General features: G+C 35.8%; 1 protein-coding gene across 1 annotated transcript in view; it reads left to right on the plus strand.

Moving 5' to 3' along the window:
- The window catches only part of NUDT12 (nudix hydrolase 12), a 562,232-nt gene that overhangs the window by 397,488 nt on the left and 147,160 nt on the right, over positions 1-17,584 (plus strand). The gene's annotated exons all lie outside the window — the stretch shown is intronic.

Consider the following 17,584-nt stretch of genomic DNA (forward strand, 5'->3'; position numbering starts at 1 on the left):
AAAATAAATTTGAAAGGACCTTTTCAGCTTGAAAGCTTGTGTGTTATAAATTATGTGTTACTCCCATTGTGATTCTGTTGAGATTACCTCTAGCTGGACCTGATATCTGTGCAATGTACTATTCGACTATTTCGTCATCCTTTAAGATCATAACTGCCTTGAGCCTTTCTTTTATTTCCTTAAAAAGAAATCTTCCCATTTCATTCAATTACATGTTAGACAATGAATTTAAACTGATTGCTTCTTGTGAGTTTTTTGGAAGGCTGGTGCTTTCAACAGCTGTATATATATCATAACGTTGTTGCGTGTCCTTTCAAATTATTGACAACACACCTAAATGAATAGTGTCACTGTGAGAAATACAGCCTTGAAGTCTAGAAAAGCTGTATGTCACATATTTTCAATTAATTGTGTTGTAAAGAACAATAGTGGTTTAAGCACTTGCTATCACACCCTCCAGTCTGGCCAAATAACACTTTAATGCACTTTATCCTAATTACACTAATGAAAGCATCTTTTACATTCATCAAGTTGCAGAATCTGCAGAATACATAAAAGCTGTGCAGATGGAACAACTACAAAAGACACTCTCCCACCTGAATCTGGTTATCTAGAAGTATCTGTAAATGACACATGGTTTCAGCATAAAACCAACTACCTAATCATTTGGAGATCCGTATCATGAGTTGTTTACTTCTCACCCCTTAGCTGTCAGAATACGTTTCCTATGCATATGCATGGTTATAATAAATGACATTCAGCAAAGATGTCTAAATATATTTACCGGAAGAAAACGTAAAATAAGAGTCAACTGAATGATCCTGGGACTGCCCCAAGCACATTTACCGTGATGTCTTTATGCTCTGCCGGTATGTTCTGCACTCAGTGAACCTGATACCTTGCTCCATAACGAGGGGGTGAATACGACTATCAGACTGAAAGTCTTTCTAACCCTTTCTTGTGAATTTTTAAAGTGTTTTCACTGTCTCAAGTATTTTCAGGAAGAAAGGACCATATTACTTTCAAAGTACAACTGCTCTCAATATTCCCTTACATATTGTCTTTAAAAAGATCTTGAAAAGACACTCTACACTTAAATAACAATGCGTTTACATGGATCTGTCTTCTGCTACAGATGGCCACCCAGGACAGTACTCACAGGGATGCTTTTCATTACCTCACTTGGCAAGTATCACGTGTGTAGACTTAGCATTTGAACACGATATTAACTGTTTCAGGTTCTTCGCAAGGGTAGCTTTCCATGTGTTTCAGGTTTTAGTCGCTAGCTAAGTCTTCAAATCCAATTTAACCAACTCTGTAATTCCACTCAGTCCTATTTCAGGCACTTTGTATTCCTTCCGTTCACCTAGTGGCCATGCAACAATTCAATTACTGAAGTTCCTCATCCAGAAAGTGCACTCGATTTCCTGTAATACTTATTCTGTTTGATATTTTTTTTCTTTTTTAGTTTTACCGGAGTAACACATGCCTTTAGAGCTGACTGAGCTACAATCATGAAAAACAGGTAGTGCTGTATACATGTGCCAGCTACAAAAGAAAAGAAAAGGAAGAAGAAAAAAAAAAGAAGAAAAAGGAAACGAAGGTTAAAAAATACTTGCCAGAAATAGAAAAAGAAATTAAAGGAGCCGTTTGTGGTCATGAGTCATGTTCAGGAAAGGAAGAGAAGCAAAGAGGATACGAAGTAAAAAAAAATAAATAACAAAACTCAACCAAAGAAAGTAATTGGAGATACAATATAAATTCAAAGGTGAAAGAAGGAATGAGAATGAGAAAAAAAAAATATGCCTATTCGGAGAAAATAGAGTCAAGTGGTATAAAGAAGAAACACAAAAGGGATCAGAAGGTAAAATACCAATTAGTAGATCAAAAGGGTATGAAACAATTTTTAAGATAAGAGGGTGATAATGGAAGCAGCTTTAAAGGATATTAAACTAAAAAGGTGACAAAAGTATGCGTTAGACAATGGAGACAGTTGAAAATCTTAGTGAAGAAAATCAGTGAGGAATAGCAAAAATGAAAGAAAACCTCCTATATTAAAATCTGTTAGTATTTTCTTATAGAAATTATTTGTTCCTTTCTTGGATTCTTTGACTTTTCTTCATATGATCAAGCTTTTTGCCATCTTTACTGTTTTTCTACAATAATCTTCCTTCCTTGTTCTCCTGTTTTTCAAGAGACTTGAAACTGTAGTAAAAACAAGCCTTTGGTGTCAGAAGATGCAAACTTTACCTTGTATTCTAACAGATTTTCTGGTTTTGCTTGGGTAAATCACCTCATATGTTTTCTATAAGATCTATCCCTCACATTTGTACTTGAATTTTGCAATCACATAAACAAAATATCAGTGTAAATCACTCTAATTTTATTGCAAAGCCAAACAGGAATTATGAACATAAATTGTAAGAGGTTTGGTTTTTTTCAGGAAGGCACAAAAATATTCTACATGTACAAATACAGTGGCAGTGGCTGTGACAAGTGAAGGACAATCTCAAGAAAAAAGATGTCGATCTCCCAGGTACATTTTTGTTTTTTCATTAGAGCTATATCTTCTACAGTATTAGGAAAGTTCCATTCCCTATCTATTATATCAATCACTCTTTATAGTATGAACAGGTATTAACTTTGTTAATATATATATATTAGTTCACATTATATATTGTAGCATAATGATTCAGCGGAATTTTACTGGAGACTTTGGTATTGTTCATGCTTAAGTAAAACAAACTCAAAGACAGCTTGGCCCTGGAAATAAGGACTTTGTTTCTTGGAAGCTTAGAGCTGTCCATGAAGGACAAAGGATATCCATGGAAAATTGAGAGAACAGCAGCACCCTAGCCCCAGTAGCGTACCTTTGAAACCCTTCCAGTGTTGTCTGGCATCATAGATAAGACACTACAGCAAGAGTGATACCAGGGACACCTGGATCAATAGACAAGCCGCAAGAACGCTGCAAAAACATAGCCGCTTTGCAAAGCTTAACTATGGTTAGTAATCAGTAATGTGGGTGATCATGTCAATGTGAGTCAAATCATTTTGTATAGGGACTTTTGAAGGGTATAAGAACCCTGTGTAAAACCACATTCAAGGTGCCCCAATATGAATGGGATACCTCATGTGCATGAATAGATATTTACTTTTGTAATTCTATACTTTGCATCCTACCCTGTCTCCTCGGTTGGCACGGCCAGTTGTGAATTTTCATGACAACATTCCAGCACCAGCTGTGCCATTCATACATAGAACCACAGATTCTATACTTCATGAGAGAAATACGATCCAGAGTTATTCTGATTTTCATAGCTACTGAGGCACAATCACAACTTTTCCATGCATGCATTTTAGATACAGAGAAACTAGTGAAAAGATGTGTACAGAAAAATATAAATATCTGCTCTACTAACTCTATAATTAGACTTTTTTTTTTTTCATTACTAAAAGTTTTCTCTTCTAACCTTTTTGTAGAAGGCAGAGAAACACTATTTCCCACATTTTGTTGTTGGAGAATGAAGGCACAATGACAGCAACCTCCCAAGAGCAATAAAAATGAAGTTTGGAGCATTTCAAGAAATGTGATTCTGCCGATCTAAGACCTCGGCAAAGCATCCTGAGTTCATTTGAATAATCACACAGCTGAAAATGTCCAACATATGTGTTCTTAAACAAGAAGGTAAGAGTGGAAAGCAGTATCCAGAGGGGTTCACTTTAAGACTCTTCCCAAATACTTTTTAATGATCATTTAGCAAATGATCGATATTCTGCTAACATAAGGACTGCATAACACGGGTTAGTAGTCCTGGCATTTTTGCAATTGTTCTACATACATGACAACCAAATCAGTTACTTCTGGAAACCCCATCATGGTCATATAAGGCACAAACCAAAGGGAATATAAGAGTATTGCTATCTCAATCATTAGACCAAGGAAATAGTTAAATACATATAGAATGAGCAAATGGTAAAATTTTTGAACACAGAGTCAAGGATATAGTGGTGGTGCCAGGCAAAACAGAAATGAGACAGACAGAATAATCCTTCCTCCCCTCCCACTTTCTCCCTTCTCAGCCCTGGTCACATAAGGGGCGGCAGGGGGGAAGAAAAAAAAAAGGAAAAAAAAAGGAAAAAACCAACAGTGATTCCTTCAGCTTTATCCTGTTCCATCCCAAATTCTTGTGTTCCCCACCATTAGCACAGAGCTTGTTATAGCATCATTGCTTCTGCAGCTGAGAGGCCCTCCACACAGGAGAGAGGAAATTGATCTATCTTCAAAGGATTATCGTTTCTGTGTTGAGAGACATGTATCAGATGAGATATGAAGAGCTGTGCAACTACATTCTGTAAAATTCTCCTTTTGTTAGTTTATCTCACACCCAGAAGCAAATTCTGTAGATCCCAGATAATCATCTTAACAAGGCCCTACCATGTGTCTCCTATACTAATACGGGAGAAGAGAGCTTCAATGATAGAATGTGAAATGTTTACCTCTGCAAGCATACATTTCATCTCACAGAGGAACTGGGGCAAGGGGGCAGGGAGGAAAAGACATCTCTGTGAAATGATTTGGACTGAAGCAGCTCTGCAAATAAAGCAAATGGTGAACTTCATGATTCATATCTTTTCAACGGATCACTGAAAATCCCTGTATAAATTGTTCCGATATTCAAGTTCCTGTTGAAAGTAATAGCTGAGCAAATTCTAAACAAATATGAGGCTGCAGAGCAGGAAGGAGCTATCAGCTTTTTTTTTCCTTTCTTTCCTTTCAGCAAATGCAGGCAGCCTTTATGTTGATTTAACAGCAGCAAGAATCCTAAGGACTAGAGAAATTACAAGAGGCTGTCCTGTTCTTAAATGCACTGGTTATTAACGCTGTAAAAAGCAAATAAACTGCACAGCGAGGATTCCCTGCTGCAGGGATTCCCTGCTTATGCTACCTATTAAAGACTATCATGAAAAATCTGATTTGGAAAATAAATAAAAGAATAAATGCAAGGGCTTGGACTCAATCCCCAAAATGTAAATGAGTAAATTTCTCTCTCCTTAAAGTTTTTAATAAAAGAGAATAGCAAAATCTAATGCCTCACCAGGTATTCGCTATGGGGATCTCTCTTTGTGGAAACTGAAGAAGGAACTTATTTTTGCATTTATGGGATCATTCCCTTTATCTTCTTTACATGCTCCTTTCTTTTTACTCTTTCTTGTTCGTGTCACTCTCTGTTTTGTTACTTACTGTTGTTGTCCCCTGCCAGAAGTGCCACAGTGGGGCTATATCACTGTTGTTCATCATTACCTTAGCACAAGACATGTTTAAATTTCTCTTCATGATTTTTTCTTTCCCTCCTGGTCAAGGCAGAGCCAGAAGAAGTAATAAAAGGATCCATAGGATAACTGACATTGCTCTGTCTATTCGTAGTCTCATCAGTGAATCAAATTAGAGATTAAAATATAGCTAAAGTTAAAGGAGAAAAAAAAGCCCAAATCAATGCAATAGCAATATTTTAATCCCCTTGATAGAAAATCTTGCATCTTTTGCAGCATAAAAAAAAATTTGCAGGTCACACAACTAAGCACAATGCTTGTATATTTAAAGAGAAAATTAAGAATTTAGATGGTGGACCCCTTGCAAGTTTAAGGCTGAATTAAAAGGGCAAGAATTGAAGAAATAAACCCATTGAGAAAAAAGCAGTAACTCATCAAATCCTTAGTAGGGATTTTATTTTTCCTTTTCAGTGTAAACATTACAATGTGCTTTTGGAAGAATTTTCTCTTTCATTTCCAAAGCGCTCTGAGCTCTCTATGCCACTCACGTTCAGAAATAGAAGTGCTTCTTGCAGTGTTTCTGTTTCATGCTAAAAAACATCATAAAAGTAACAAGAAAAAAAATTCTGTTATAGTTTTCAGCATATATATGACGATGCAGGCCTGATTTCTATCTTTTGTCTTTGTAAATAAGGAATAATTTAAGGAGGTCAATGATGTTAAACTGGAATAAAACTGTTCTGGGTGAGAAAAGAATGATGCTGAGGACGTTAGACAACTTGGAAAAGTCCTAGGAAAGCACCAGGACTGAAACTCTGAATCTTTCAAGATTCTTCAGTCACATCACAACTAGTGATTTTTACGTCCTGCTGGAGCAAGAACTCACTACAGAGATGACATTTTCATTTGCTTGGGGAACTGAGGACAATTTTTTCTATTTGACTTCCTCATTGATTGTGAAAACAGAGTAAGGATAGCTGCATGTGAAGAGGAGAAAACACCACCACAGAATAAAGGTCACAAAAGAGTCATTGAAAAGTTCATGATCATACATAAGAAGTGAGAAGTGATACATGCATACTAGTCTCCTGACTTATGCGGAAAAGAGATCATTCTTTTTGAAGAGAGAAGACGTTCTGAAAAAGGATCAGTCTCTGAAGGGACGATGAATTTCATCCAGTTGCTGTCTGGAATAACACAAGCTTTAAAAGCAAAAGCAGGGCAGTAGAGAACATTTATAACCGGAAGAAGTATCACCAATAGCTCTAATTTGTCTGGCCTTCCATTCCAGAGAGGGAAGCTATCTGAAAACTTTGGAAGGCTAGACACAAATGCACAAATTATAGGAAGGTGTGTGTTACAGGTATAATGTTTCCCAGGAAACTGTACACAGACATCTACCACCTTTGGCAAAAAAAGAGCTTGGAAGAAAACAGAAACATAGGCCAGAAAGATCTTGGCTCACTTTCAAAATGAGAAGACGAAAAAAGCATTTGGGGTTGCCTCGGTTATTTTGTCATCTTCATACACTTTCAAAAGCAGTAACTTCACCCCATAGCTCTTCATTACAATTCGGCATCTCTCCAACAGCCCTGTTAGGAACTTTGTTCCTCCTGCCAGTATGTGCAATAACTGGGTTCCTGAAGATCCTCAGTTAGGCATGCAGATGTGCGGCAAAGCGATCAACCCCTGTTTCCTGACCACAGATTCTCAAACTATGCTTTGTTTCCAGCAGCAGAAATGGCACAATTGTGAGCAAGCCAAGCATTTGTGATCTCTGTCTTCACAATTGCCAGTAGCATACAGAAAGAAACTAGAGTCACATTTTGCTGCATGAAACAAGTAGTTTCAACAGATATTCCTAAAACTTCATGGTTTGGGGACACTAATTAGCTACTGTCTCCATTTTCCAGCTACATCTCTGTGGACAACATTAAGAAAACGATGTTATTGGAAGATTATAAACTATTATTGCTAACTCATTCTCCTCAATTTATGCTGTCATTTGAGTTGCTGCTACCAAAAATGAGATGTGCTTGGAGGTCCTCCAGGATGGCAGACTATAAAATGGAAAGGATCACACTATTATTTTAATTATTATGATAGAGAGACTTGGAAAGCAAACATTTTAACATAAAAACATTTCAGTCTGCAGACTTGCTAAGCATGAAATGGAAGTTAAACAAAGTGCTCTGAACAGATGTAAAATTATGTTGATAAAGCAAATTATTTCAGTGACCTTTCTTGTATTTCAGAAAAGTGCAATTACTTTCTAATTCAAGAGATACGGACAGGTATTTGAGAATCAGGTACCTTCATCCTACTGACAAACAGCTAAAGAAGTAAGTGCAAAAGCAAATAGTTGGGTTAACGTTTGTTTCATTTTGATTTTAAAATCTCTGCAAAATTAAATGAAGGCTAGATTCATAATATAAACAACCCAGAAAATATCTTTTGCTGAGATAAGTCAGCATCATTTCCCTAAAGTCAACAGATGTACACCAATTGAGAAACCGTTTTACTGTATGCAGTCAAGTGCAATTGGGTGGGAACTTTACTTCACGTTGCAGTGATGTGAAGAATTAATAAAACACAAGTTGGAAGATGTAATAATTTGTATTCCTTGTTATTCTTGAGAAGACATGTAGAATCTTTGATAATAACTTGCTTAAGCAACATAGATAATTGCATCTTTAATATGTTTTTTTCTTTTAATGTGTTAACCCGTGAAATCTATCATTATTACCAAGACCAGGCCATGAAATTTGCAATGATTTTTTTTTCTGATTAACACAGGTCCTAAGGGAATATGGTTTTTAAGTTGTCTGAATACCTTTTGAAAGCAAAATGTCCTCTAAGTGATTTGTTCTGCCTACTACAGACAACTGCTTTCCCAAATATTTCAATAAGTAGCCAGATGTTCCATGTCTTTCCAAATGGCCGAGATCAGAAAGTTCTTCTAACTCTGCTTCATGCTTCAATTCTTATTTTATCATGTTTTCATTTCATCTTCCTATATATGATCTCATTAATGAGTATATCTCAAAATTTGTCACTTCTACAAATTCTACAAAATATTTACAATTAACACAGGGTAAGTCTCTACAGTACCTTCCCTCTGATTAACAACTTTGTTTGGAGTTCAGTACAGATTACTTTAGCTGCAGGTAATAGGTTAAATTAATCCTTGCTGTGCGACAAACTGCACTAGCAAAACTGTTATTGCTTTCTGAATTGACTAGGTTACTTTTGGTCCAGTTGTTTTTACATTTCACTGCATAACTCTAATGTAGATGCACTTCAGAACATAAAATGGAAGCAGTACCGAAATTAACTGAGTTATTTTCCTTTCAAGTATAACTGAACTGTTTTAATACACCGAAAGCAACAGATTTCCTGTCCCATTGAAGTGACTTGTTTTTAAACTAAAACAACAAGGAAAAAGAACCAAAATAGAGACAGTAAAAGAAAGCAGTGTTAGGGTACCATCTATTACAGGAACTTAGAAAAGGCCCTGCAAGGGCTAATTGTTTGGCTAGACAGACCAGAATCGTCTCTTTTAAACAGACACATCAGAAGTTGCAGGAACTCTTCTATATGCAGACATAAAGTCCTCAATAGTAGATTCCCCTTTGCCTGCAGTAGGTAGAGAATTGCTTCAGATTTCAATTATTATTATAGTGCAAATATACTATAGTATTATAATGTAATATAACACAAACATAAACATATAGGAAATATCTCTTACTTTTTTATCAGGCTATCAGGTTTTGAATGTCATCAGTTCATGTGCTAATGAATTCTACAGATTAATATAAGCATCAAGTTCAATGTAATTAAAAGTGAGAAATTAAAAACCATTCTAGAAACCATGTGCTTATATGTATTTAATTTTAAATGTTCCTCTTTTTAATTGGACTGTCCCCTTGTTCTTCCATTGAAAGCTGCAACTATGGAGCCAGAGATGGTGAATTTTGTATAGAAAGAGAAATCTAGCAATACCCAGAGAACAAATACACAAAATCTTCTAGAACTGACTATTCCATCCTGATTTAAGACTGATTTTGCAGCAGTTCCGCTCTCTTGTAGTTATTTGCTTTGATACCTTTGAGGTCTCACTCTTTTTGTATTGTAATATCACAGATATTTGAAATGTAATGGTTGGACCACCCTCTCTGTGGTAGATGGAACCTGCTAGAAAAACAACTGACTAAAAATTTCAAAAATCATCTCCAAAATATTTGTTAGACTAGACCATACCTGGAGCAAAATCCTGGGCATATTGAATTCCATGGTACCAGATCTGACCTTTCCTTACCTCTGACCCTACCTGTAACTTGGTAAAAACAGAATTATGAAACTGTATATTTACTACAGCCACTCTCTTCACAGTTTAGAGACAAGAAGTTTTAGAGATGTTTCTTCTTTGCTTAATTTCTTTTTAACCAGTTGAAAAATCAATCTGAGCTCTGGAAACTAAAATATTCTTTCCAGATTGACTATCATCACCTGAAACAAATCTGCGGGGCAAGAGTCCCATACCAGTTATTCCTTTTTAAGTTCACTTTTTAAGTCTTCTGAGTGCTGTTATATTTTAAATTAAATATTGCCATTGTATATTCTTGACAGTTTCACTTCCTGCTCTCAAGCTATATTGCCCTACTGACTTTTCAAAATAAAATAATTGTCAAAATTTTCTCAAATGTTCCGAAACATTTAATTCTTTGTAACACGAGAGAAAGTTTTATTCATTTTTAATGGATCTGACTCTCCCCCATATTCATCATATGGGACTTAGCAGCTCACTGAGTGAGGCCCAGATTACTTGTCGGTATTTTATTACAGATGAAAACAAGACATTGTCATGTACAAGAATAGAGATTGATGGTTTGTACACATAGTTACTGGACTTGGATTAAAAAAAATGCTTCAGGCAAGTTTGTTTTAGAGGAGGGTGTTAGTTTTATTACCATGTGATGTACAACATACGATGGGGTTCTATTCTCTAGACATTCTTTTTGCATTATGTCTTTGTCCAGCACCATGAAAATAGGTGATGAGATCACAAAACCTTAAACCCTCATCCTATCTGACATACAGTACTATCACTGTTAAGTTATCACAGATAACTTAATTGTAAACAAAGACTCACTGTTAACAACCACAAGAAAAAGGATTAACAATTCATGATCTCAGGGTAAACCTATTTCATTTTGTCAAGCAAATAGAAGGATTAAGGATGTATGAATCAGCTTTTATGACTTCCCAGGGCTGAAAACATGAGGAAAGGCTTTCTGACTGCTCAAATCAAGGAAAAGCATATAAACAAACAGAGAATAAATTGATCTGGTGAAGCTGATATGCAGTCTCAGCACTTTCCATCAGTCTTTTCTATTAAGTGCTTTGGAAACAATGCCTTCTTTACCTCTAATTCTTTTGGTCAATACCTCTTTTGAAAAGTATCAGGTTCTCAGGTTCTGGTGTGGAGATGATGAACACTAGAGACAAAGTGAAGAAGGTATAGATAAGCCCTCAAATATTGGTTTGAAATTGATACACTTAATACAAATCTGTTTAACTTGCTAGGGGTCAGGTCTTTGAAAAAAAAAAGAAAGCAATCAAATCAGGATGTACATCTAGTTCAATAAGGAGATGTCAGTCTGAATTTGAAGAAAGCCTGGAAGAATACCGATATGAAATTTTAGGCACTGAACATAGGGCTGAATGAAATAAAAACAATGCTCCTATGAAAGTATCTATAAATGTTAACTATTTAGTTGCTCAGAAAAGCTTGTAAGAAAAGAGTTTTCAGAAAAATGAGCTTTTTTTGCTTCTTATAATGTTATGTGAGTGAAATAAATGACCTGAAAGATTAATAACAATGTGCAGAATGGGACTGGAACAAAACCTAGATTATCATTTAGTGAATTGTCAAGCAGCTCACAGAAGTACCAAAAGAACTAAAAAGATCTTAGACCATTTCCAAGATTAAGAGAAGTTGAGAAGATGACCAGTAAACAGTAAAAAGATGTTCGCTGTATCCTGTTGTGGACATCAGCAAAGAACCATGACTTTCCATCTCTGACATCCCATCCTTAAGTGTAAGTGAAACCAGAACGAGTTAGCTAGCTCAGAATGAAATGTCAGCAGAAGGAAGAATTACCCTTATATAGTAACATGACATTTTCATATCCAGATACAAAAATAGCAGTAGGAAGTGCTGTGTCACCCCTTGTCCAGGAGCATATATGTGCAGTTAGTCAAGAAAATGTCATGCATAGCCAATGGCCTGTGGCCTGGCCCGTTCTGGAGCAGAAGTACCCAAAAGAAGTAGGTTTAGTCCAGGGAGGAGGAAGTGAAAGATCAAGGGACAGTGAAAGACAAGATGGAAGATGTAGAGACAAGGAACAATTGGGAAGGTCACACCATAAAACCAAAACAGTCCTCCTTTCTCTATGACCACTACATTTCAGAAAACCAGAACACAGATAATGCTTCACTGATTTCTCCTACAGGGTAAACCAGAGGTATGAGAAGTCTTTACTCATATTTTTCCTGAGGGTTTTAACTTTGCCATAAGCCTTCCACATACCCTATAGTGAGTAGGGCCCCGTTCTGCTCACTTCCTTTTGCTCACTTCTTGGATCCAGGTTTTAATTTCCTTCTAGCACCAATAAGTAAAAGTTTTTAAATAAATGACAAAAATCCAGCAAATATGATTAGCTAACCTACAGTGCTTCAGCTAAGATATGCATCTCCTGTGTGGAGTTTCTCTAAGCTCTGGAAGAATACAGATAACCAGCAGAATATATTTAATGTCTGTTTCCTGTAAAACATTGTCAAATATTTGCTAATGTATCCTCACAGCTCCTGCATAAAAATTACAGAAATCTATAGATCTGTTTATCAGGTTGCAATGTTTTGTTTGGTTGGTTTTTTTTAATTCAAATAATAAATGAGAAAAAGTAGCCGAATGATCCCTATCTTTTGTTGCTTGAACAAAATTGTGCACTAATGAAGGTTGATGTTATGAAGTTTCTTAAGATTAGGAAAACACAAGAAATATATAAGTTAATAGCAGTTGTTAAGATTTGTACAGGAGAGCAAACAAAGCAGAGAATGAGCTAATCGCTAGACCTCAGATGGAAAATATAGTTGTTCTCAGCCCTGTGTAGTACGTGAGGTCAGACAGGCTATCTTATTGTCTTAAATAACCTGCTTAGAGGATGTTTTGCCAGGATATCAGTGGCTTCTCTCTTTCCCTACCAGATTCCAAAAGAAATTTGAAATTGCAACTGAAAAATTTCTAGAACTATCTTTGACCCAGATATCCAAAGGGAGCCTAGAATTACAGCAGCATTTGGAATACGTATGAATAAAACTGCAATTTATGCTCATAATTCAATGTATTTTTTTCTTCCTTGTGTAGATACTACACAAATCATGTAGGTAGTCACTTTTAAATCAGTTCAATTTCAGACTCTATCACTGCATCTCTACTGTTGAAAGGAAAAATAAACTGTCAGAAAAATCAGAGCCTAAATATAAACATAATCCTGAAGCCCTTGAAATGACAGAGCACTCTAGACTTCAGTTATGTGTACTTTTTCTCTGTTTGAAATGTTTGAAATGTACAGCCAGTCTTAGGAATTTCTCTTTCTGTGACCAAATCACTCATTTTTCCTAATGCCATGTTAAAATTATGCTTACTGTTTAAATAAAAGAGCAGTATTATGGTTATTTATGTGCTTAGATTGTGTCATTATAAATGTATTCTACTTTTTTCCTTATTGTAAACTAGGTCTCAGCCTTCTGAAATGTTTTACCAGCCTGTTACTTACAAAATTAGCAATCTGATCCCCAAAACCTTTCTAAATGAGATAATTTTAACAGGAAAATCAGGAAGGGGTTAGTTTTGATGAGGTATTTTTCACATCAACAGAATAAATTGAGCAATTATCCACTAAACCTTCTTATGTACTGAAGAGCTGGGCAGTAAGTCACTAACAGAGAGATAACAAAACCTGTTATTCTGTAGAGAAAATACAACAGTAATGTACTAGCATTACAACTTCCCAGACATGCTGGGTAACGTTTTATCCTATTGTATCTTTCAGTTGTATATCAAAATACTTTTCCCTATGGAAATAATGTCTAACACCTATGTTTTCTTCCAGCTGCAGCTATTTCATGTTCTCTCCTGAGAATCTGGGAATGTCTGATGCTCACGGCTCATATTAAATTGAAAAATGTTACCTTGCAACAACAAAACAGAGCAGACTGGAATCTGATGAAGTTTTATGGCCAGACATTTGGAAAATTTTGGTCAACAAAGTACCTCTATGTATAATAAAGAATGAGAAAGAAGTAGGAGAGAACCTATAAAAATTCCAAGTTTAAGTTAATTTTTAATAAAAACCTTTCCTCCTATCTTTGCCACTTTTTCAGATAGCTGTTTTTCCTCAGTACTTTTCAATGAAATTCACATGACATAACTTTTACTTTTTAAGGAAGAGAGAGGTAGAGAGAAAATCCACTTTCTAAAAGGACTTTTGTTTTGCACCAGTACATTTTCAGTCTTTCTGAATCCTAGCAAGAAAGGCTCTCAAGAAAGATTTTATTAATCTCCAAGAAAAACTGGTAGCATATTATAAAATTTTATATCTCTTCTGATATTGGGAACCCTAAGATGATACAGCATTGGATGGATCTGTGGTAAGGGCACAGCATGCTGAACAGATTTACTATCTGTGATGGGGTTTGCTGGCATCATGGTTGAGTTTTTATAGAAATTTCTTAGAAGTAAGCAACCCTATTCATTTTTACTACTACTGAGCAAAAGGTTGTTTGCATGAAAACATCGTGCTTCACTGCATGATAAAGACAAGCCACTGGCATCACCATCAGTGCCAAGTGGGTGCCACCTACCAAGACTTCCTTTATGATTAGCCAGATAAATTTATCCCACATCAAGAGATATGTGCAGCATAGAGCAGTCCCGAAGGCCAAATAATGTGTGCAGTACAGCATGGCACAGTACAGAGCAGTGTAGACCTGTGTCTGCTCAGGCAGATCACTAACACCTGTATGTACAATAGTCTTCCAGTTAGGACCATTGCAACATTCTTAACATAAAGCTGCCTAAAGAAGATGTTTTCCACTAATAAGAGCCCACATACACATTTGTTTATCTTGTGGAAGTTTAAGAATTTCAGACTTGGCATTATCACCTACCACTTGATAGTGGAAAGATAACTGCTGAGCTTCTTATAAAATAAGTTACTCCAGAGTAAGAAAATATCTCAGACTTCTATGTGTGAGGCAAGTCTTGCACAGAGCAGAACGTGTGTGGGGTGACTGAAGAGGGAGAAGAAGCAAGTAGAAGGTCAAGAGCTAATGCTCCCTCTCCCAGCGGCACCTCTAAAGCTTGTTAGCTGGTAAGAGTCTCAACAGAAAGTTTTGTAATACATCTGCGCATATGTATATGTACATGCACATGCACATAATGCCATGAAAGTTTAAGAGAAAAAAAAAAAGAATTAAAAACTTTTTTAAAAAAGGCTTTTCATTATCATGATAATACTAAAAAGACAAGAACATTTAGGTTTAAATACAGGCAAAGGCACGAAACAACCACTGCTTTCCAAACTGTACAACTCTCTCCTTTGTGGCCCTTTTCACTCAACGTGAGTTGCCCATCCATGCTAGTTTTGGAATAGGCAAAATAATCCCCACTGATAGCTACTTCATAAGATAACAAAAGCACAAGAACCTTGTAATGCCCTTAAATGTTAGTTAAAAAAATGAGTTTAAATTAATTTAAATATTAGTAAGTTAAAAACCAAGAACAACGACTAGATTTTTACATGTTGTGGCAAGGTACAAAGCTACCATGGTTGCACCCTGCTGCCACTGCATATCCCCTTTAAGACAGAAGGGAAAATGTTTGAGAGGTTTGTAAAGTTCCAGTGGGGATGGTCCAGTCTATCTACATCATCCTTCTGCTCTCCCATTTAGGAAGAAATAAAATCTCTTTGGACAAGCATATATTTATTTTCATTTTGTGCTTTCCATGCCTAATTTACAATCAGCAGTTTCTATATGCTGAATCCTAGAGCAAGGACAATGATGCAAAAGAAAGCTTAGCCTGCTGTATTTGCCAGCTAACAATGTCTAACTGTGTTAGACAAACAGACGGAAAGAAAACAGAGGAAATCTGGTCCTAACATTTTAAAAAGACAAACCACAGCAGGATCACATCTAGCAATCTCTGGATAATACCCAGACACAGGAAGAGTTGAATGAGAAGGTTTGTACTGTGAGCTGGCAAGTAAAATGAAAAACAAAACGAAAAATCCACAGTATCTTCTTAGCAGTAGCAGGCAAGTGAACAATAAAAACAAAACAAACAAAAAAAAGAGATGTTTCCTCGCAGCTTTCACAGATGAGTTTTTACAGCAGTGATGTCTTGCCATCAAGTAATCAAAGCCACAAATAGCTGCATCTATTCTATACTAAATACCAACTAAACAAGACCTGGAATTCAAGCAAACCATTTCAATAGAAGGCATTCGATGCATTTTCAAATACGTTTGAAAAGTCAGTATTCTGTAGCTCAAACCTTGTCTTGTAGTTCACACTTTGTTTACTAGTAATGGCTATTATGAGCCTTTCTACTAGTTCGGTAATACTGGCTCCTTCTTGTATTTCCTCTAAGCAGTAGCACCATTTAATTTAAAATATATAGTTCGCTGGATGAATCAAGGAAAAATGTGGAGCACATATACACCTGGACTGCCTAATTTTAGATGAACTATAATGGAGAAATGTATATTAGAATAAAATGGCTATAAATCAAAAGCTATTTCATTTTCTGTGGTCATGTAAAAGGCAGAGCTGTTTGAATCCATAATTCAGCTGTCATAATCTCTTAGAGATATCATTGACCTTCCTTGGAAACTTCTGTCACATAGAGAAGAATAGTTCCGAAGGAATCACATTAAATCATACTGCATTACTGACAGTCAGTTACTTGAAGATAATTTAGCCCACTTTAGCAAGTACTTAACAATGAATTGTACTTTTCTATACTCTTATTCTCCACGTCTTAATGTAGCAACAATGGCATCTCTGTGCAATATATGTGTATAAAAATTAATGCAAAAATGCATCCCCACGATGTTTCACTGAGTGTAATCTCCCAAGAGAACTATTAAGATTCTCTTACGGAGCTTCAGATACATTTTTTCAATCAGTATTGAACTGGAGGAACAAATGTTTCCGAGGAACATTAGAATAACTTAGATCTATATTTTTTGCTGGCACATCTTTGGAAATATTTAGGAATATAAATTTCATTTCAAAATAATAATTGTTAATAAATAATGAAAAATCACTTAGCCAGCTGCCACTCTAAAATGAATTATTCTTATAAAGTGGTGAATTTTAGCACTGGAATTGGAATGAAGAGCAGCATGGGTTCTAAATAGCCAATAGGTATTGACAGAGGTGGGAAAGGAATACCAAAAATTTTGACACTGAAAAGGCTGATTACCCCAGTTTGGACATTTAGAGCATAGTAAAAAGGATGCCTGACTATCTAAATATTGTCTCATTGATCATATCTGACAAAGGATGGAGGAAAACAGCAAAAACACAGGAAATCAGAATGCATACCTCCTCCTTTCCTCATTCAGAAAACATTATGTTGAGCCCCCGCAGGTGAATAAGCAATAGTCCATGTATTGACAGTTACCTCTAGCATCTGATATTTTATTTTATATCTACAACCAGAATCACTGCTGCTAGAATTTTTCATGTCAGGAGATGGATAGTGTTCTTACAGTTTTTTATAGTCACAGAGATCAATCCTCTTTGTGGAACTACTTTTCATTGCTCTTCATTAAACTATTGTTGGTTTCTCCATTAATTGAGAAATTTCCTTTTTTATCTTTTTTTTGTTTTAAATTATGGTGAAAAAAGGGAAGCAAATAATGCATTTACAATGCATTTTGATTTGTTTCCTTTTTTATCATGTATTACAGATACTCAGTCTCCCGCATGGCTTTATTTAGCAACTCAGAACAGAAGAAACTCAAAATATTTATGGGATTTCTGGGAAAAACACACGAAAATCCTATTTATTTATTTAGATTTCTAAGTAAAACAAGCATGCAACTACTTTATTTTTAATATCTTATGGATTCCGTGAATCGTTTTGGACTATGACACGCAGAGATTCTTACAAAATTTGGCTACTTCACTTTCATCTTTTCCTTTTTCTTTTTTTTGGGGGTAATTAAAATATCCT

Source organism: Chroicocephalus ridibundus, chromosome Z, assembly GCF_963924245.1.
Source record: "Chroicocephalus ridibundus chromosome Z, bChrRid1.1, whole genome shotgun sequence".
Classification (NCBI taxonomy): domain Eukaryota; kingdom Metazoa; phylum Chordata; class Aves; order Charadriiformes; family Laridae; genus Chroicocephalus; species Chroicocephalus ridibundus.